The sequence below is a fragment of the Schistocerca nitens genome, chromosome 10 (assembly GCF_023898315.1).
Source record: "Schistocerca nitens isolate TAMUIC-IGC-003100 chromosome 10, iqSchNite1.1, whole genome shotgun sequence".
Lineage (NCBI taxonomy): Eukaryota > Metazoa > Arthropoda > Insecta > Orthoptera > Acrididae > Schistocerca > Schistocerca nitens.
In genome coordinates, this window is record NC_064623.1 from 169095390 (window position 1) to 169118915 (window position 23526).

At 46.7% G+C, this 23526-nt stretch overlaps 1 protein-coding gene across 1 annotated transcript in view; it reads right to left on the reverse strand.

Moving 5' to 3' along the window:
• LOC126210119 (lysosomal-associated transmembrane protein 4B-like) overlaps positions 1-23105 on the reverse strand; it is a 261374-nt gene extending 238269 nt beyond the window's left edge. The window contains exon 1 of the mRNA XM_049939262.1: positions 22963-23105. The gene's annotated coding sequence lies outside the window, so the exon portion shown is untranslated. The remainder of the gene's footprint in view (positions 1-22962) is intronic.
• Between the last annotated feature and the right edge of the window lie 421 nt (positions 23106-23526).

Below are 23526 nucleotides of genomic sequence, written 5' to 3' on the forward strand. Positions count from 1 at the left end.
TCAGTTATGCCTCGTAGACAACATCGAACATCTTTTGATCAAGTATCCGAGTTCGACAGAGGAAGGATAGTGGCTTACCGAGATTGTGGATTATCATACAGAGAAATCGCTAGTCGTGTAATGCGGATATGTGACCGTTGGATGCAGGAGGGTACGACGGACCGACGTGGTCGATAGCATTCACCTCGGTGCACCACTGCACGTGCTGATAGGCAAATTGTGCGCATGGCAGTGACGGATCGCTCAGTGACATCCCGAACCATAGCACAGCAGACTGCGTCTGTAACGCATCATCCAGTGTCTGCGCGTACCATTCGACGCCGTTTACAGCAGAGTGGTCTGTCCGCAAGACGTCCATTGCTTCGTCTACCATTGACGCAGAACCACAGACGTCTCCGTCGCCAATGGTGTGATGACAGACGGATGTGGACGGCAGAATGGAATGACGTTGTCTTTACTGACGAGGCACCCTTCTGTCTGCAGCACCACGATGGTCGGATTCGAGTGTGGAGACACCGTGGAGAGAGGATGCTGGACAGCTGCATTATGCACCGCCACACTGGTCTTGCACCGGGTATTATGGTATGGGGCGGTATTGGATATTACTCTCGCACGCCTCTAGTACGCATTGCCGGTACTTTAAATAGCCGGCGCTACATATCCTAGGTGCTGGAGTCAGTTGTCCTTCCTTACCTTCAGGGCTCGGCCACAGCCATATTTCAGCAGGATAATGCGCGACCACACGTGGCACGCATTGTCCAAAGGTTCTTCGTCAATAACCAGATTGAATTGCTTCCCTGGCCGGCTCGCTCTCCGGATCTTTCGCCGATAGAAAACATGTGGTCCATGGTTGCTCAACGAGTGACCCAGATTACATCCCCAGTTGCCACACCAGATGATCTTTGGCAACGTGTGGAAGCTGCTTGGGCTGCTGTACCCCAGGAACACATCCAACGTCTGTTTGACTCAATGCCGAGACGTGTGGCAGCGGTGGTCTCCAACAATGGCGGCTACTCTGGCTACTGATTCTGGCAGGAACCACATGTCACAGACGTCTGTAAACGTAATCATTTGATACTTGGTCAACATGTTATCTACAAAATAAATCTTGTTGTGCTACCTCTTGTCTTTCTTGGTGTTGCATTTACGGTGGCCAGCAGTGTATATTGAGAAACTGAACATCCATTACGTACTTGCATGTTTATCTGCGAAAATGGTCCTTGTCGGTACATCAGCATAGAGTTCGAATAGAATCGCTGGAACATTGCAAACCATTCAGATTAATCGAACATCTAAATACGCATAATGCTGGTACCACCAGGATGTGTTCTTTCTCCTCACCCCCGTGGCAGTAATTGAATTAAGAGTCAGTCGGGAATAACATTTAAATCAATTGACGACCATTGAGCTATCGTCACGAATTGTCAAACGTCCACTGCCATGTATGAAGGCGAGTGACACCACGAGTGTTAACGTCGATCGAGGGGTGTCGTCGTGATCGTATTGAATGACACTGAGCAGTCACACCATGTAATATGATCTTCTTTGAATTTATGAACAGTACAGTACAACCTTTGTACAAAATGTAGTTTAACAGAAGCAGATAAAAATTAATTCAACCCTGACCACTGAAAAATGCTTGTGGAAGCCTCCCTAGTCTTGGTACACGCGCTCAAGCATGCACACACTTGAACGCCCGCACAAGCTTTGCAAAATCGGAATTCGATCAAGCATCAGGCTGCCTGTACAGTTTAAATGCTTGCGCAAATTTATCCTACAGGCTCAAGCACGCGTGCGCAAGTGTACTTGTTGACCGTACACTTAAGTGTGGGGCCGCCTTAAGAGTTGGAGCCTAGTGTGCATTTCGCACTGCAGTGATCACAGGCGAGCCTCGCTTTAATTACGTGTATGTTGTGTCTGTTCTTTCGGACTTGGCACCATATACGAGGGCAGTTCAATAAGTAATGCAACACATTTTTTTTTCTGAAACAGGGGTTGTTTTATTCAGCATTGAAATACACCAGGCTATTCCCCAATCTTTTAGCTACACAGCACTATTTTTCAACGTAATCTCCATTCAATGCTACGGCCTTACGCCACCTTGAAATGAGGGCCTGTATGCATGCACGGTACCATTCCACTGGTCGATGTCGGAGCCAACGTCGTACTGCATCAATAACTTCTTCATCATCCGCTTAGTGCCTCCCACGGATTGCGTCCTTCATTGGGCAAAACATATGGAAATCCGACGGTGCGAGATCGGGGCTGTAGGGTGCATGAGGAAGAACAGTCCACTGAAGTTTTGTGAGCTCCTCTCACGTGCGAAGACTTGTGTGAGGTCTTGCGTTGTCATGAAGAAGGAGAAGTTCGTTCAGATTTTTGTGCCTACGAACACGGTGAAGTCGTTTCTTCAATTTCTGAAGAGTAGCACAATACACTTCAGAGTTGATCGTTTGACCATGAGGAAGGACATCGCCATTGCAGGAGTCACAGCTGTGCACGGCCGGCCCGCACGCGGGAGATCAGACAGTCTTGCTTGTCCTTGCGGCGATGATGACACACGCTTTGCCCAACGACTCACCGTGCTTTTGTCCACTGCCTGATCACCGTTGACATTCTGCAAGCGCCTATGAATATCTGAGATGCCCTGGTTTTCCGCCAAAAGAAACTCAATCACTGCCCGTTGTTTGCAACGCACATCCGTTACAGACGCCATTTTAACAGCTCCGTACAGCGCTGCCACCTGTCGGAAGTCAATGAAACTATACGAGACGAAGCGGGAATGTTTGAAAATATTCCACAAGAAATTTCCGGTTTTTTCAACCAAAATTGGCCGAGAAAAAAAATGTGTTGCATTACTTATTGAACTGCCCTCGTATGTACTTAAGGCGTGGACGATCAATGATCTCTTCAGTTCAGATGCGCGCCAGGCCCGAACTCTTCCGAGAATCGGCGGAATGGCGCGAGTAATGTAAGTAATAGGCAAGGCGCACTACATTAGTAGTGTGTGGATAAGTTGAGAATCTGGGTCTGACTGGTGGCCTGCCCGCGTAGCTTAGTGATCGCCGCGTCTGCCTACTAAGCAGGGTACCCTGGTTCGAATCCCGGTGGTGCAAAAAATTTTCAAATTTCCCCACTGATTTAAATCATTGCCCACAAGGAGCTAAATGTCATTAACTGCTTTGTGTCTTGATTCATATTGGCTGAGGGGTGAAAATGGTGTCTGTTTCTTCGGACGGGTCCGAAAGAACCGACGCCACATACGTAGATAATAAGAGATTTTTGTTGTGTTGGCTGAAGAGCCAACACCGTGTTACTAGGCCGAAATGCACGCGTTTTAGCTCACGCAGGCTGGCGTGCGAAGGGAAGAACTATACTGACGTGAGGTCTGGAACATGACAAGGAAATAGAATTCAGAAAGCGGACGGAATTAGTTTGATACTTTAATCCATTAATGATGAACGTCGCTCTTGACGGTACATTATTCACAATATTATCCGTTCAGAATACATTCTTGAAGAATATGGCGCCTTGCTAGGTCGTAGCAAATGACGTAGCTGAAGGCTATGCTGAAGTGTCGTCTCTGCAAATGAGAGCGTATGTAGACAGTGAACCATCGCTAGCAAAGTCGGCTGTACCACTGGGGCGAGTGCTAGGGAGTCTCTCTAGATTAGACCTGCCGCGTGGCGGCGCTCGGTCTGCAATCACTGATAGTGGCGACACGCGGGTCCGACGTATACTAACGGACCGCGGCCGATTTAAAGGCTACCACCTAGCAAGTGGGGTGTCTGGCGGTGACGCCACAGTTTTAACTTGCAATCCGCTGCAGCATTTCCTCCGAAAACAAGGGTACATCTGTCCTCGGCAACCTTAATTTAGTAAACCCTCGTTGCCAGTTTTGTAAAGGCCTCATCGCTACCGCTGTGGATGCGAATTTTCGCTGCGCGGGGTAGCCGAGCAGTCTAAGGCGCCTTGTCACGGTCCGCGTGGCTGCCCCCGTTGGAGGTCCGAGTCCTCCCTCGGGCTTGAGTGTGTGTGTTTGTCCTTAGCGTAAGTTAGTTTAAGTTAGATTAAGTAGTGTGTAAGCTTATGGAGCGATGACCTCAGCAGTTTGGTCACATAAGGCCTTACCATAAATTTTTAAATTGCCGAGTTTGCGAGTTCGTTAAACGGCTTCTGGTGCAGTACACCTCTAAGACAATTTCTCCTGCCACTGCATAACAGCTATCCCCCGGGGTCACGTAACAGGATGGGGGAACGAAGGCTCTACGACAGTCCAACAAATTAATAACAAAGTCACACAAATCAGTGAAAAAAGGTTTACTTATCTTTGTGACTTGTCGAATAATGAAGTCTGCAACACTGCATGTAATATAACGCAACAAAGTCCCTCAATGGCTAAGTGCAAATAATCATAAGTAAACTTCACAGTACATGTTGTTGTTGTTGCTGTTGTTGTGGTCTTCAGTCCTGAGACTGGATTGATGCAGCTCTCCATGCTACCCTATCCTGTGCAAGCTTCTTCATCTCCCACTACTTACTACAACCTCAGCCGGCCGAAGTGGCCGTGCGGTTAAAGGCGCTGCAGTCTGGAACCGCAAGACCGCTACGGTCGCAGGTTCGAATCCTGCCTCGGGAATGGATGTTTGTGATGTCCTTAGGTTAGTTAGGTTTAACTAGTTCTAAGTTCTAGGGGACTGATGACCACAGATGTTAAGTGCCATAGTGCTCAGAGCCATTTGAACCATTTTGAACCTAACTAACCCAAGGACATCACAATCCGAGGCGGGATTCGATCCTCCGACCGTAGCAGCAGCGGGGTTTCGGACTGAAGCGCCAAGAACCGCTCGGCCACAGCGGCCGGCTCCCTAAGACAGCCCTGGACGATGAGCTACCACCAAGTGGGCGAGAGCTGCTCTTATATGTTCCGAATACGCTTCTGTCCGTTGTCGTCTGGTCATTGGCGGCCGCTTGCCGGCCGAGGCGAAGTTGATGTGTTCATCATCAGCGCCGCTGGTGGAACTCGCGCAAGTGGCGAGTGTCTATGGCACTGGAAACAGCTCGCATCTTCGCGGCTATGGTGTGTTTGCCCAGGCTGTGTGTTGTTCGGACGACACAGCACTTAAATCCAGGTACAGTTTTTCTTTTAATTGAAATGAACGTACAAAAAAATGGTTCAAATGGCTCTGAGCACTATGGGACTTAACGTCTTAGGTCATCAGTCCCCTAGAACTTAGAACTAGTTAAACCTAACTAACCTAATGACATCACACACATCCATGCCCGAGGCAGGATTCGAACCTGCGACCGTAGCAGTCGCGCGGTTCCGAACTGCGCGCCTAGAACCGCGAGACCACCGCGGCCGGCAATGAACGTACAGCTAGGCATTTGTTTCCAAAATAAGCCCACTTCATCAAGGTTGAAAAACTGCTTCGCGTTATGGCCTTTTCAGTTCCTCTTCTTTGGTTAAAACCGCACACATGTTCTTCGCTTTAGCTTATATAGCAACTGCAGAGAGATACTTGTGCTGGTTGTAGTGCTCAATTCAATGACAGCAATTTTTTTCGATTCTGTCCGTCGCCTCCGTGCGAGATTTCGTCACTCTAGTCATAACTGAAGCCAGATGAACAATAAACAGTGTTTCGAAATGATTCCGCATTGTTACGAACAGTTCTCACAGTGGATTCACAAAGTCCCAAAGCATGCTGAATGTCAACTAGACGCTCACCTTTCTCACAGCGGTCCAAAGTTTTCACTTTGTTCCTAATGAATACGAACTTCGTGCAGGCTTCTTTTCCTCGACAGGCAAACTTCCTGTCAAGTACTACTTCACAGCTGTGCTGACCTGAAGTAACGATTCACGTCTCGACAAACACGACAGAAGATGCTCGTGGAAATGCGCTAACGCATTACTGCTTTCGCGTACTGTTAACAGATGTCAGCACTGGACTGAAAACTAAAATTGCGTATACGAGAAAACGCGGATAACGAATCCGCTATAACGGCGTTTACCTATACCTCAGAGCCCTGTGGAGAGTATTTTACACAAACGACTACACTTCCATGCGTACAAAGCGAAGTCTTGCAAGCTTTGCCGTCAGATGAAAAGCCCAGACATGCCGTGTTTTGCGGGGAACGTACTGCAAGAAATCGGTGCCGGGAATGACTACCGTAATGAAGTTTGCTTCTCTGGAGAAAGCGCCTTTCACATCTCCGGGAAAGTAAACAGTCATAATGTCAGGGTCGGTGAACCCGCATATCACCGTACAGCAGATAAGGGGCAACGTGTGCAGTGTGTGTGCTGTTTGTTTGTTTTGTTTTAGGGCGCAAAAACAACTAAGGTCATACTCGCCCACGACAGAATCGTAGAGCACGAACACGAAAATGGAGTTAAAAGCGACTACTCATTAAGCCTAATCGACGGAAGGGAACAACTAAATACAGGGACTTTCTCTTGGAGAAAGTGACATAATACAGGGTGAAAAGTACACTCCTGGAAATGGAAAAAAGAACACATTGACACCGGTGTGTCAGACCCACCATACTCGCTCCGGACACTGCGAGAGGGCTGTACAAGCAATGATCACACGCACGGCACAGCGGACACACCAGGAACCGCGGTGTTGGCCGTCGAATGGCGCTAGCTGCGCAGCATTTGTGCTCCGCCGCCGTCAGTGTCAGCCAGTTTGCCGTGGCATACGGAGCTCCATCGCAGTCTTTAACACTGGTAGCATGCCGCGACAGCGTGGACGTGAACCGTATGTGCAGTTGACGCACTTTGAGCGAGGGCGTATAGTGGGCATGCGGGAGGCCGGGTGGACGTACCGCCGAATTGCTCAACACGTGGGGCGTGAGGTCTCCACAGTACATCGATGTTGTCGCCAGTGGTCGGCGGAAGGTGCACGTGCCCGTCTACCTGGGACCGGACCGCAGCGACGCACGGGTGCACGCCAAGACCGTAGGATCCTACGCAGTGCCGTAGGGGACCGCACCGCCACTTCCCAGCAAGTTAGGGACACTGTTGCTCCTGGGGTATCGGCGAGGACCATTCGCAACCGTCTCCATGAAGCTGGGCTACGGTCCCGCACACCGTTAGGCCGTCTTCCGCTCACGCCCCAACATCGTGCAGCCCGCCTCCAGTGGTGTCGCGACAGGCGTGAATGGAGGGACGAATGGAGACGTGTCGTCTTCAGCGATGAGAGTCGCTTCTGCCTTGGTGCCAATGATGGTCGTATGCGTGTTTGGCGCCGTGCAGGTGAGCGCCACAATCAGGACTGCATACGACCGAGGCACACAGGGCCAACACCCGGCATCATGGTGTGGGGAGCGATCTCCTACACTGGCCGTACACCACTGGTGATCGTCGAGGGGACACTGAATAGTGCACGGTACATCCAAACCGTCATCGAACCCATCGTTCTACCATTCCTAGACCGGCAAGGGAACTTGCTGTTCCAACAGGACAATGCACGTCCGCATGTATCCCGTGCCACCCAACGTGCTCTAGAAGGTGTAAGTCAACTACCCTGGCCAGCAAGATCTCCGGATCTGTCCCCCATTGAGCATGTTTGGGACTGGATGAAGCGTCGTCTCACGCGGTCTGCACGTCCAGCACGAACGCTGGTCCAACTGAGGCGCCAGGTGGAAATGGCATGGCAAGCCGTTCCACAAGACTACATCCAGCATCTCTACGATCGTCTCCATGGGAGAATAGCAGCCTGCATTGCTGCGAAAGGTGGATATACACTGTACTAGTGCCGACATTGTGCATGCTCTGTTGCCTGTGTCTATGCGCCTGTGGTTCTGTCAGTGTGGTCATGTGATGTATCTGACCCCAGGAATGTGTCAATAAAGTTTCCCCTTCCTGGGACAATGAATTCACGGTGTTCTTATTTCAATTTCCAGGAGTGTATTTAACCCTCAAACTCTGGGAGGTTGTAGGGGACATCAAAACAAGTATTTTTCCCTAATGTTATTTATTCCTATAAGAATTATTTAAACCGGTGGAGGCCGTATTACGCTCTTCAGTTGTAGGCAACTGCTGTCCACCAGTGTAGTAATGCATTGTCTCTGTCTATTAATGGAGCGATACACCTGGAGTGGGTACACTGATATGGTTGGTGCGTACTACGTAGCGCACCACAACGGACGAGCTGCACAGCGGGTTTATCAACAACAATATCCTAATCGCAGTATCCCGCATCGTACCACTTTTCGTGCTGTGTACCAACGTCTGCGTGAGACCGGGTCATTTAGCAGATTACCTGGACAAGGACGCCGTCGCACGGTAAGAACGCTGCAATTTGAGGAAGCTGTCTTGCAGCATGTGGAGCGGGGTCCTTAAATCAGCACTCGTGCAATTGCACGTAACATGCGGACGAATCAGACGAATGTAATAACAGTCCTTCGAGAGCAATTGTTACTTTCATTTCACTTACAACGTGTCCACAACCTGGAACCAGTTGATTATCCACCCAGAGCACAGTTTTCGCAGTGGTACCTGGAACAGTGTGAAATGCATCCTATATTTCCATTCTCTATGTTGTTTACCGATGAAGCAACGTTCGGGCGTGATGTTGTCTTCAACATGCACAATTCCCATGTTTGGAGTCAGCATAACCCACATGCCACAGTTACTAGCGCTCATGAAGTGCGGTTCTTCGTTATTAGTGTGTGGGTCGGTGTTGTTGGGGACTGTTTAAGTGGGCCGTATCTGCTTCCTAGGCCATGAAATGGCGGGCACTACTACAATTTTCTCGCCAGAGCATTGCCAGAATTGCTGGAAGACGTCCCGCTCCCTACAAGACAACGCATGTGGTTCCCACATGACGGGGCGCCAGCACATTTCGGTCGTCGTGTGCGTCGATTCCTGGATCGGCGGTTCCCAGGAACGTGGATTGGCAGAGGTGGTCCTGTACCATGGCCTGCTCGATCCCCAGATATGTCCCCTCTGGACTTTTTTGTGTGGGGGGAGATGCGCAACCTTGTTTACGCAACTCCTGTTGCATCAGAAAAGGATGTGGTTGCTCGGATAGTAGCAGCAGCAGGAACAATTCAGGATACTCCTGGGGTTTTTGCCCGTTCCAGACAGAACATGATCCGACGGTGTAACCTTTGTTTACGTGTCAATGGAGGCATTTTTGAAAATCTACTGTAATTGAAATTGGGTTGTGTTAATGTGTTGTCTCTTGGTCATAAAAAAATGGAAAAGTGTTTATCGGTTTAATTAATTTGCCGAGAAATCTTTCTCCACCGGTTTAAATACTCCTCATAGGAAAAAAATGACATTAGGGAAAAATATTTGTTTTGATGTCCTCTACAACCTCCCAGAGTTTGTCGGTTTAAATACTTTTCACCCTGTATACACCATAAAGACAAGGGAGGTCCTGAACTAAAGATTTAATGTGTAGTGCGGCTTAATGCAGAACACCATTATTGGACCGTTCTTTTTCGCTGGACCTACCATTAAGGCATCAGTATCTTTGAACGTGTTGTAACCTATACGTTGCACCTCAGTTACAGGAATTTCAACCACCGCACTGCGGGTGATTGTTAGCCAGTGATCAAATGGTTGAAATGGCTCTGAGCACTATGGGACTTAACATCGGAGGTCATCAGTCCCCTAGACTTAGAACTACGAAAACCTTACTAACCTAAAGGGCCGTCCACACGCAACGATCTGTCTGCGCAAATGTCTGCGCTCATCACATCTGCGCAGACAGATCGTTGCGTGTGGACAGAAGATTTGCACCAACCTGAGGTGTGTGCAAACCTGGAAGTTGGAGGTTTGAGCGAAACCTCTCAAATCTGTGGGTTCAAACCACAGGAGATCGCCGCAAATCTGGCGCGACACGGCTGTTTGCTCAGTCTAGTGTTTGTATTTGTGCGCACAGGGCATTGAAATTGCTGATACTCGTCAGTGTTCTCGAGAGTTTGTAAGTGAATTCATTGAAATATATAGAAACCACCCATGTTTGTGGAAGATTAAAAGTAAAGAATATAGTGACCGAGACAAAAAGACAGCAGCATACAATGCTCTAATTGAAAAACTGCGGGCAGTTGATGCCTCGGCAAACAGAGAAACAATAATAAAAAAAAATTCGTTAGGAGACACTGTTCTCCCCTTTATGGAAAAGGTGAAATATCTCGGGCTTATTTTTGATGAGAAGCTCACATGGTTGCCACACTTAAAGGATCTAAAAGTCCGCTGTTTCAAGGCTTTAAACGTCCTTAAATGCGTGAGTCATAGATCCTGGGGCGCTGACAGGGCACGTCTGCTCCAACTTTATAAGGCCTTTGTGCGACCTCGACTGGAATACGGATGTCAAGCTTATGGCTCTGCAAGACCTTCCTACCTCAAAATGTTGGATGTGATTCACCATGAGGGTATTAGGCTTTCAACGGGGGCTTATCGCACGAGTCCAGTTGCTAGTCTGTGTGTCGAGGCGGGAGAGCCTCCGCTGTCCATTCGGCGTCTTCTCCTCGTGGTACGGCACGCGTACAGGGCCAAGTCCACTCCTCTTTCATTGGCGTCCAACACTTTTTCCCAGCCGGCACTGGAACGTCTCTTCCGCCACCGTCCGGCGGCAACAAAGCCGTTTGGCATCCGTGCAAAGGAGAGTCTCGAGTCAGTACACCTGGAGGGCATTAAGGTACTCCACCAGGGATGGAGTAGGGGATCTCCCTGGCGACTACAAAGGCCAAGATTACTTCTTGATCTGGCTGCTTACAGGAAGTATTGTACCCCGGACCACCTTTTTAAAATTAAACTTATTCATCATCTGCTCCGATTCCCAAAGTGCTCTACACGCTCTTGAACAGATGTACCCAGCAGATCGGATGGTGCAAGAGGTGCAGGACGCACTCCTGCTCTTGCAACAGCAGGGTAAGGATGTAATTTTCTGCTAGGTTCCAGGGCACATAGGGATTCCTGGCAATGAACTTGCAGATGCGGCTGCCAAGGAGGCTTGCTCCATCCCACCTCCTGCTCGCTGTTCTGTCCCCCTGCAGGCCATTACGTCTTTCGTGACTCGTTGGTGGGAGGCTCAGTGGCTGGAAGTGAGGGATAATAAGTTGCGAGCGGTGAAGGATTCTGTCCGACCGTGGCTCACCTCCTTCCGACAACGACGCGCTGAGGAAGTAGCCCTTACACGGCTTCGAATAGGACATTGTCCTTTGACACATGGAGCCACCAACATGTCAGACATGTGGGACACAGCTGTCGATACGACATATTTTAACTGAGCGTGTTTTATATGCGGGTTTGAGGAAGATTTCAGTTTCCCACCAGACCTACCCTCTCTTTTAACTAATAATGAGGCGAGTGTCGCTAGAGTTTTATGTTTTTGTGTGATGTCTGGACTTCTTCCCAAGATATTGGGATTGAAGTCTTAATGTGCTGTCCAGTGGTTTGGTCACCCATTATTTGTAAGTGGTCACTCAGCCACCGTTAATTATTTTTACCTGTTGGTACTGCTATTTTATTTTTAGTTTTATCTCCCTGTTTTGATGTGCTGTGTCCAATCTTGCAATTTGAACAATACCCATTCTCTCACAATTCGGCTCTGAATTGAACTTTTGGGAACGGGCGCTGATAACCTCGCTGTTGTGCGCCCTAAAACACTAATAATAATAATAATCATCATCATCATCCGAAAAGAGTTATCCAAAGTTCAGAAATCTAGAAGGTGTAGAAGTAGATCAAGTATACCAGCCAACGTTATGGTATTTTGATCTGCTTGGCTTTCTTAAGGTTCGCCCTGCAAATCTCGCAGTAAATTTACGTGAGAAAACTGCTTTCGCTTTAGCAGCCACTGTCTACACCATTTTGACCGCTTTCTCTGTTTCCTGCGGTTGGTCTGAATGTTTTTTGCAACACAAGTTGCGAACACAGACCACAACAGAACTTCCTCCATTTCTATATTTCAAAATAACTGAATTAAATTTTTGACGTTTACGGGGAGCGTACTCGCTTGCCACAGATATTTCTTTTCTACACCGACAGATGGCGGGCGAGTAGTAGATTGGGGTTTGTGTCGTGTGAACACACCACATCTGCAGCGATGTTTTGCATGTACAGACATCTGCGCCGATGTCTGCGCAGACAGATCGTTGCGTGTGGACCGGGCTTAAGGACATCACACACATCCATACCCGAGGCAGCATTCGAACCTGTGACCGCAGCGGTCGCGCGGTTCCAGACTGTAGCGCCTAGAACCGCTCGGCTCCCCTCCGGCCGGCAGCCGGTGATTGCTTGAAACTTTCCTGGATAATCATTTTGTGGTCGAAGCTGTTTTCTTCTCCGCGTTTGCTTCCTAGTAGTAATAAGGAAATTTGGTTGTGCCTCGACCAAACAGTTTTCCTTGTTTTATTACCGGCCGGTCCCATAGTGCTCAGAGCCATTTGAACAATTTTTGAACCACTGTGGTGTTGCCAGACGGCAAAGCGTTAACAGAGCAACATCGATTTTCCTTTTTTGATGAGATTTGTTTAAAATTGCTTCAGAACTGCTGAGGAACAATTGACACTTGTTAAGGAGCAACTGATTACTGCTATCTAACAACCGACAATCGCTACGAAACGACCCGAACAGCGATAGTAGGTGTGCCGCAGGGGAGTGTCGTAGGACCGCTGCTATTCACAATATATATATAAATGACCTTGCGCATAACATCGGAAGTTCACTGAGGCTTTTTGCAGATGATGCTGCAGTATAGCGAGAGGTTGTGACAATGGAAAATGCATGAGGATCTGCAACGAATTGACACATGGTGCAGGGAATGGCAACTGAATCTCAATGTAGACAAGTGTAATGTGCTGCGAATACATAGAAAGAAAGATCCTTTATCATTTAGCTACAATATAGGTCAGCAACTGGAAGCAGTTAATTCCATAAATTATTTGGGAGTAGGCATTAGGAGTGATTTAAAATGGAATGATCATATAAAGTTGATCGTCGGTAAAGCAGATGCCAGACTGAGATTCATTGGAAGAATCCTAAGGAAATGCAATCCGAAAACAAAGGAAGTAGGTTACAGTACGCTTGTTCACCCACTGCTTGAATACTGCTCAGCAGTGTGGGATCCGTACCAGATAGGGTTGATAGAAGAGATAGAGAAGATCCAACGGAGACCAGCGCGCTTCGTTAGAGGATCATTTAATAATCGCCAAAGCGTTACGGAGATGATAAACTCCAGTGGAAAACTCTGCAGGAGAGACGCTCAGTAGCTCGGTACGGACTTTTGTTGAAGTTTCGAGAACATACCTCCATCGAGGAGTCAAGCAGTATATTGCTCCTTCCTACGTATATCTCGCGAAGAAACCATGAGGATAAAATCAGAGAGATTAGAGCCCACACAGAGGCATACCGACAATCTTTCTTTCCACGAACAATACGAGACTGGAATAGAAGGGAGAACCGATAGAGGTACTCAATGTACCCTCCGCCACCCACCGTCGGGTGGCTTGCGGAGTATGGATGTACATGTAGAAATTTAGAGGGCGGAGCGCGTTAGCTGTGCAGCGAAGCCAGTGCACAAACTCTTGGTGTGCATTCGACGTTTCGTGCAGTACGATGTTTGGCGCAGGCTGTTGTGGAACCGGTTATTGCGACATTCCGGGAGGTACGGCAACATGTCTCGTAAACTTGATTTGAGTGCTTACGATCGTGGACGAGCAGTTTCACAGCTCGAGGCCGAAAAAGTGTCACTACTGTGGCCACAGTAATGAGTGTATATAAAAGTGCCGTCTCACGACTAAAAATGGCCGCTGCTATGCGAAAAAATGCAGGCCCTAGTGGCGGAAAGGAAAAGACGTCTCAATCGCTGCAAACCTTGCAACTGCTACCGGCAATTGTCTCAGCCTGAACCATTTCGCGGCGTTTAAATTAGGCTGGTTTGTCTGCTCGGAAGCCTGTTAGGTGCATCCAGTTTCCACCGCTCCATCGTCGAGTAGGTGTTCGTCAGTATAGGGAGCATGTTGGCAGAGGTCAGCTATAGTGGTCCAGAGTGGTGTTCTCCGATGAATACCGCTTCACTGTGGCAAGTGATTCTGCAACCAGTTGGTGGGGAGAGAGAGGGGACCACACTTCTACATCTACATCTACATGATTACTCTGCAATTCACATTTAAGTGCTTGGCAGAGGGTTCATCGAACCACAATCATACTATCTCTCTACCATTCCACTCCCGAACAGCGCGCGGGAAAAACGAACACCTTAACCTTTCTGTTCGAACTCTGATTTCTCTTATTTTGATGATCATTCCTACCTATGTAGGTTTGTTGTTGTTGTGGTCTTCTGTCCTGAGACTGGTTTGATGCAGCTCTCCATGCTACTCTATCCTGTGCAAGCTTCTTCATCTCCCAATACCCACTGCAACCTACATCCTTCTGAATCTGCTTAGTGTATTCATCTCTTGGTCTCCCCCTACGATTTTTACCCTCCACGCTGCCCTCCAATACTAAATTGGTGATCCCTTGATGGCTTAGAACATGTCCTACCAACCGATCCCTTCTTCTGGTCAAGTTGTGCCACAAACTCCTCTTCTCCCCAATCCTAGTCAGTACCTCCTCATTAGTTATGTGATCTACCCATCTAATCTTCAGCATTCTTCTGTAGCACCACATTTCGAAAGCCTCTGTTCTCTTCTTGTCCAAACTATTTACGTCCATGTTTCACTTCCATACATGGCTACACTCCATACAAATACTTTCAGAAATGGCTTCCTGACACTTAAATCTATATTCGATGTTAACAAATTTCTCTTCTTCAGAAACGCTTTCCTTGCCATTGCCAGTCTACATTTTATATCCTCCCTACTTCTACCATCATCAGTTATTTTGCTGCCCAAATAGCAAAACTCCTTTACTACTTTAAGTGTCTCATTTCCTAATCTAATTCCCTCAGCATCACCCGACTTAAATCGACTACATTCCATTATCCTCATATTGCTTTTGTTGATGTTCATCTTATATTCTCCTTTCAAGACACTGTCTATTCCGTTCAACTGCTCTTGCAAGTCCTTTGCTGTCTCTGACCGAATTACAATGTCATCGGCGAACCTCAAGGTTTTTATTTCTTCTCCATGGATTTTAATACCGAATTTTTCTTTTGTTTCCTTTACTGCTTGCTCAATATACAGATTGAATAACATCGGGGAGAGGCTACAACCCTGTCTCACTCCCTTCCCAACCGCTGCTTCCCTTTCATGCCCCTCGACTCTTATAACTGCCATCTGGTTTCTGTACAAATTGTAAACAGCCTTTCGCTCCCTGTATTTTACCCCAGCCACCTTTAGAATTTGAAAGAGAGTATTCCAGTCAACATTGTCAAAAGCTTTCTCTAAATCTACAAATGCTAGAAACGTAGGTTTCCCTTTCCTTAATCTTTCTTCTAAGATAAGTCATAACGTCAGTATTGCCTCACGTGTTCCAATATTTCTGCGGAATCCAAACTGATCTTCCCCGAGGTCGGCTTCTACTAGTTTTTCCATTCGTCTGTAAAGAATTCGTGTTAGTATTTTGCAGCTGTGGCTTATTAAACTGATTGTTCGGTAATTCTCACATCTGTCAACACCTGCTTTCTTTGGGATTGGAATTATTATATTCTTCTTGAAGTCTGAGGGTATTTCGCCTGTTTCATACATCTTGCTCACCAGATGGTAGAGTTTTGTCAGGACTGGCTCTCCCAAGGCCGTCAGTAGTTCCAATGGAATGTTGTCTACTCCGGGGGCCTTGTTTCGACTCATGTCTTTCAGTGCTCTGTCAAAGTCTTCACGCAGTATCCTATCTCCCATTTCATCTTCATCTACATCCTCTTCCATTTCCATAATATTGTCCTCAAGTACATCGCCCTTGTATAGACCCTCTGTATACTCCTTCCACCTTTCTGCTTTCTCTTCTTTGCTTAGAACTGGGTTTCCATCTGAGCTCTTGATGTTCATACAAGTGGTTCTCTTATCTCCAAAGGTCTCTTTAATTTTCCTGTAGGCAGTATCTATCTTACCCCTAGTGACATAAGCCTCTACATCCTTACATTTGTCCTCTAGCCATCCCTGCTTAGCCATTTTGCACTTCCTGTCGATCTCATTTTTGAGACGTTTGTATTCCTTTTTGCCTGCTTCATTTACTGCATTTTTATATTTTCTCCTTTCATCAATTAAATTCAATATTTCTTCTGTTACACAAGCGGTTCTACTAGCCCTCGTCTTTTTACCTACTTGATCCTCTGCTGCCTTCACTACTTCATCCCTCAAAGCTACCCATTCTTCTTCTACTGTATTTCTTTCCCCCATTCCTGTCAATTGTTCCCTTATGCTCTCCCTGAAACTCTCTACAACCTCTGGTTCTTTCAGTTTATCCAGGTCCCATCTCCTTAAATTCCCACCTTTTTGCAGTTTCTTCAGTTTTAATCTACAGGTCATAACCAATAGATTGTGGTCAGAGTTCACATCTGCCCCTGGAAATGTCTTACAATTTAAAACCTGGTTCCTAAATCTCTGTCTTACCATTATATAATCTATCTGATACCTTTTAGTATCTCCAGGGTTCTTCCATGTATACAACCTTCTATCATGATTCTTAAACCAAGTATTAGCTATGATTAAGTTGTGCTCTGTGCAAAATTCTACCAGGCGGCTTCCTCTTTCATTTCTTAGCCCCAGTCCATATTCACCTACTACGTTTCCTTCTCTCCCTTTTCCTACACTCGAATTCCAGTCACCCATGACTATTAAATTTTCGTCTCCCTTCACTATCTGAATAATTTCTTTTATTTCATCATACATTTCTTCAATTTCTTCGTCATCTGCAGAGCTAGTTGGCATATAAACTTGTACTACTGTAGTAGGTGTGGGCTTCGTATCTATCTTGGCCACAATAATGCGTTCACTATGCTGTTTGTAGTAGCTTACCCGCCTTCCTATTTTCCTATTCATTATTAAACCTACTCCTGCATTACCCCTATTTGACTTTGTGTTTATAACCCTGTACTATGTAGGTTGGGCTCAACAAAATATTTTCGCATTCGGAAGAGAAAGTTGGTGACTGAAATTTCGTAAATAGATCTCGCCGCGACGAAAAACGTCTTTGCTTTAATGACTTCCATCCCAATTCGCGTATCATATCTGCCACACTCTCTCCCCTAATACGTGATAATACAAAACGAGCTGCCCTTTTTTGCACCCTTTCGATGTCCTCCGTCAATCCCACCTGGTAAGGATCCCACAGCGCGCAGCAATATTCTAACAGAGGACGAACGAGTGTAGTGTAAGCTATCTCTTTATTTTTTGTTGCATCTTCTAAGTGTCCTGCCAGTGAAACGCAACCTTTGGCTCGCCTTCCCCACAATATTATCTATGTGGTCTTTCCAACTGAAGTTGTTCGTAATTTTAACACCCAGGTACTTAGTTGAATTGACAGCCTTGAGAATTGTACTATTTATCGAGTAATCGAATTCCAACGGATTTGTTTTGGAACTCATGTGGATCACGTCACACTTTTCGTTATTTAGCGTCAACTGCCACCTGCCACACCATACAGCAATCTTTTCTAAATCGCTTTGCAACTGATACTGGTCTTCGGATGACCTTACTAGACGGTAAATTACAGCATCATCTCCGAACAACCTACGAGAACTGCTGAGATTGTCACCCAGGTCATTTATATACATCAGGAACAGCAGAGGTCCCAGGACGCTTCCCTGGGGAACACCTGATATCACTTCAGTTTTACTCGATGATTTGCCGTCTATTACTACGAACTGCGACCTTCCTGACAGGAAATCACGAATCCAGTCGCACAACTGAGACAATACCCCATAGGCCCGCAGCTTGTGAGGAACGGTGTCAAAAGCTTTCCGGAAATCTAGAAATACGAAATCAACTTGAGATCCCCTCTCGATAGCGGCCATTACTTCGTACGAATAAAGAGCTAGCTGCGTTGCACAAGAACGATGTTTTCTGAAACCATGCTGATTACGTATCAATAGATCGTTCCCTTCGAGGTGATTCATAATGTTTGAATACAGTATATGCTCCAAAACCGTACTGCTAACCGACGTCAATGATATAGGTCTGTAGTTCGATGGATTACTCCTACTACCCTTCTTAAACACTGGTGCGACCTGCGCAATTTTCCAATCTGTAGGTACAGATCCATCGGTGAGCGAGCGGTTGTATATGATTGCTAAGTAGGGAGCTAGAACATCATAGAATGTTCGTGAACGTCACTGGTATGGTCTAGGCGTTATGGTGTGGGCAGGTATTGTGCGCAGTGGCCAAACACTGCTGCATATCTTTCCGCGAGGTGTTGTTACAGCATAGCGGTATTGCAGGGAGATTATTCTGGATCGTGTCCATCGTTTAGGAGTGCGTCAGGTCCCGACTTTTTGTTTACGGACGACAATGCCCGCGCATACTGGACAGCTGAGCTGTCTTATACACTGAAGAATGAGGATATTGACAGTACGGAATGGCCCGCATACTCCCCGGACCTAAACCCTACAGCTTATGCCTGGGATGCTCATTGCAGACGTGTTTCTCAAAGAACACCCCCTCCCTGAATCGTGCAAGGGGTGAGATAGAGGAGTGGTAAAACATCCCACAAGGACTCCTCAACAATTTGGTATCCAGCAACAATAACAGGTGCCAAATGTAGATTAGTCGCCATGGAGTGCGTATTCCTTACTGAGTGTCGGATACCGATTCTTATGTTGGGAGTCTGACCTGCGTCAAACATGAATGTTATTTGTGTCTACTGTGTTATCCTGCTTTCCCATGTGGTGGATACTGTACCATATCGTTTTATCAGTATACCATTCCACCTCTGTTACGTAAAGGGTGGCGCACGAAATTTGTTACCAATTGTTTCTTTCACAATTTACGACGAACATTAGATATCCAGCTGGGATCTCTACAGCAGTACCAGCAGAGCTTGGAAAAACAAATGAGTTGCGAAATGACGTGTAATTCACAATACTGCCGCTAGGAGACTAGTAAGCAGGAATGGCTGACAATGGAAGACTGACGGCAGAGCACCGATCGGCAATTGTGTTACTTTTTCATGAAACGAAAAGCCTTGTTGTGACTCAGAGGCGTTTTCGACAACAGTTTAACACACGATGGGTCGCTTGCAAGAAGACCATCCACAGGTTGTACGATAAATTTGTACAGGAAAGAACAGTGTTGGAAGCGAAGCGACCTCGGCCTAAGCCTATTTGTTCGCCGGAGAATATTGAAGCGGTACGAGTTGCTGTACAGAGAAGTCCGGGGAAATCGTGTAAAAAGGCAGCAGTGCAACTGGGAATATCCAGACGTTCCGTTCAACGCATTCTTAAAACTGACCTCCATATGTACCCATAGAAGATGACCTGTGCACAGAAGCTCACTGAAGAACACAAGCAGCAGAGACTACTGTTTGCTTAGTGGGCGGAGGATAGGGAAGAAACTCTCAACAACGTTTGACACGTTTCATTTAGACAATGTGGTTAACAAACAAAATGTACGCTTTTGGGCCACTGAAAACCCACAAGTGCTTCATGAACGGCAACATTATGCTCCGAGGATTACATCGGGGGCAGCAATTTCCAGTCACGGACTTATTGGACCCATTTTCTTTGAAGAAACTGTGAACAGCGAGCGTTATTTGAGCATGCTTCGCAATAGCTTCATTCCATAGCTTGTTGCTACTGCCTTTCCCTTCAACACGGCAAATGCGCTGCTTTCGTGTCGTGTGACTTTCATACTTTTCAATCGGCTGAGGACAGCCATAGCTGAAGACAGAAGAGCCACCACGAACGGAACTGGAAGTGGGAGCAAACTGCAGAAACAACGGATATGCTACTGGGATTCCCACATTCCGTTAGTATGGGTAATATACCCAGCCTGCTAATTTCCATGCACACAAAGGGAATCATTGTGGATAATAGGCACAGTGACTATAGACTCACAAATAACGCCAAATAATTCGAATAAATAACAAAATATAACCGTTACTATAAATTCACCATGCTTCCTAGCCCTTCCCGTTCACCCTTACACTATCAGTGATATATCAAACAGATTGCTTGCAATTATACCTACATCAAATTTATGTATATGGCTAATAACTGTCATTCTACGCCTTTTTTTATTGAAAATGTTGTAGGCTTACTTGCGTTTCTTAATACGATTACTGTACGTGAACAGAGAAGCGTATGTTATCAAAAAGTGTAATTTAACAGAATGATTTTCACATATTTATTATTTTGAATGTGAATAGTATGCGTTGATTTATTGTTTGGTTAGTGTTTGTAAAGCAGATGTTACGCCATTTCGGAATATGACGGTCAGCTAGAAACGAAGCTTTATTTTCGGATATCTTGAGCTTGATGCTATTGCTTGTCAAAAAGATTTCGACACTCTTGAAAGTGTTTCATGAAGTGGCATGTTAAAAGTGTTTCAATACCTGTGCCGAGCCCGAATCTCGTCCGACACAGAGCGGAATGAAACATCACTGTTTCGATACAATTAGTCCGTTCCAAGCACAGGTGGACTGAAACAGCCTTATTTTGAAACAACGATAGAGTTTCTGTGTCTGGCTCGAGATCGAATCTGGTGCAGTTATCCAACACAGGGGCGGAATGAAACACGAGTGTTTCGAAACAGTGAACCATAGCCGTTCCGAAACACTGAAACAGTTCCACGTATCGATACTCTGTATCGAAACATAGAAACAGTGGCCGAGTCAACAGCATAATGTCTCCGAGTAGCCGAACATGACATTTCCGGTGAATGATCGGTTCTGTTGTGCCAGACGAGCCAGTCCGCTCAATGTAAACACAGCTTACACCATTAAGGAGCTATCACCAGCTTGCACAATGCCTTGTTGACAAACGTTGGTCCACGGTTTCGTGGAGTCTACGTCCCACTCGAACCATATCATCAGCTCTTACAAACTGAAATCGGGACTCATCTGACCAGGCCGCGGTTTTTCAGTCCTCTATTGTCCAACCGATGTGGTCACGAGCCCTTGAGAGGCGCTGCAGGCGATGTCGTGCTGTTAACAAAGGCACTCGTGTCAGTTGTCTGCTGCCACAGCATCATTAACGCCAGATTTCGCAGCACTGTCCCAGCTGTTACTTTCGTCGCACACCCCACATTGATTTCCGCCGTTATTTCACAAAGTGTTGCTTGTCTGTCAGCACTGACAACTCCACGCAAACGCCGCTGCTCTCGGTCGTTAAGTGAAGGACGACGACCACCGAGATGTCTGTGGTGAGAGGTAATGCCAAAATTTGGTATTCTCGGTACACTCTTGTTACTGAGGTTCTCGGCATATTGAATTCCCTAACGGTTTCCGAAATGAGTGTCCCATGCGTCTAGCTCCAACTGCCATCTACATCTACATCCGTACTCCGCAAGCCACCTGACGGCGTGCGGCGGAGGGTACCTTGAGTACCTCTATCAGTTCTCCCTTCTATTCCAGTCTCGTACTGTTCATGCAAAGAAAGATTGTCGGTATGCCCCTGTGTGGGCTCTAATCTTTCTGATTTTGTCATGGTCTCTTCGCGAGATATACGTAGGAGGGAGCAATATACTGCTTGACTCCTCGGTGAAGATATGTTCTCGAAACTTCAACAAAAGCCCGTACCGATCTACTGAGCATCTCTCTTGCAGAGTCTTCCACTGGAGTTTATCGTCTCTGTAACGCTTTCCTGATTACTAAATAATCCTGTAACGAAGCTCGCTGCTCTCCGTTGGATCTTCTCTATCTCTTCTATCAACCCTATCTGGTACGGATCCCACACCGGTGAGCAGTATTCAAGCAGTGGGCGAACAAGCATACTGTAACCTACTTCCTTTGTTTTCGGATTGCATTTCCTTAGGATCCTTCCAGTGAATCTCAGTCTGGCATCTGCCTTACCGACGCTTAATTTTATATGGTCATTACATTTTAAATCACTCCTAATGCCTACTCCCAGATAATTTATGGGATTAACTGCTTCCCGTTGCTGATCTGCTATATTGTAGCTAAATGATAAAGGATCCTTCTTTCTAAGTATTCGCAGGACATTACGCTTGTCTACATTGAGATTCAATTGCCATTCCCTGCACCATGCGTCAATTCGTTGCAGATCCTCCTGCATTTCAGTACAATTTTCCATTGTTACAAACTCTGGATGTACTACAGCATCAGCCGCAAAAACCTACGACACTCCCCTCCGGCACACCTGAAATCACTCTTACTTCGGAAGACTTCTCTCCATTGACAATGACTTGCTGCATTCTGTCATCTAGAAACTCTTCTATCCAATCACACAACCGGTCTGATAGTCCATATGCTCTTACTTTGTGGGTAACTGTATCAAACGCCTTGCTGAAGTCAAGAAACACGGCATCTACCTGGGAAACTGTGTCTATGGCCCTCTTGAGTCTCGTGGACGAATAGCGCGAGCTGGGTTTCACACGATCGTCCTTTTCGAAACCCATGCTGATTCCTACAGAGTAGATTTCTAGTCTCCAGAAAAGTCATTATACTCGAACCATTCCGAGTTCAAAGTCTTAATTCCCATCATGCGGCCTTAATCACGTCGGAAACCTTTTCACATCAATCGCCTGAGTAGAAAATGACAGCTCTTTTTATACTTTGTGTGCGCGATACTACGGCCTCAGTATATGTGCATACCGCTATCCCGTGACTTTTCTCACCTCAGTTTCTGCCTTAGGTATCGCTGTGATTCGAACTCGCATCTTTATGTTCCACAAGGGAAGAGTTAACAACGCCTGAGAACGGCCCCGTATGCCTCTGGAGCATTAAACCACGTAATAAATACAAAGGAAAAAAATTTCTCTTCGTATTGCTAATCGTACGTACGTTTGCATGCAAATATGTAGCGGAACACTTCGAGTTGCCACGATGACGGAATGGGGCTGTATGTCAAGGTTAACTGGCAGCTATTACTCGATGAAAAGTGGGGTACTCACCAGTAACTGCGAAGCCACCGACCGCCAAGTTGCGCGACTGTCAATCCACAGGTATCTGTCACTCTCGAAGAATGCCGCTAGACGCCGCCCTGGTAGTGTTTTGAAGGCACGTCCAACGCTTCGCACCGCTGCTCGCGTCTCACTGCTACACGGGCAAGGCGCCCGGGCGGGGTTATAGCTGGCAGCGTGCGCAGAACACGACTGCGCAGCGCGGGACCGTGACGTCACACGAGCCGTCGCGAACAGTGCCGGCCAAACCTACTGCGAAACGGCGCGTGGAGAGTGAACAAAAATCATCACTCGTGGCAGGGGGTACTTACCGCATCTTAAGTCTGGTTTACACCGGAGCGAATGGAAGCGAACGAGCTTTCGCCAGTGTTGACTACCATGCGCGCGTATCTGTGAAACAAGCGTTTACACTAGAGGGAACGGAAGATAACAGAGCATAACGAACATAAGCCCATAAACACTGCGTAGTTGTTTTCTTGGCGCTAATAATTGTCGTACAGGATACAACACTATATATTTAGAGCCACGATGCAAAACTTTGATATTCAGAAACGA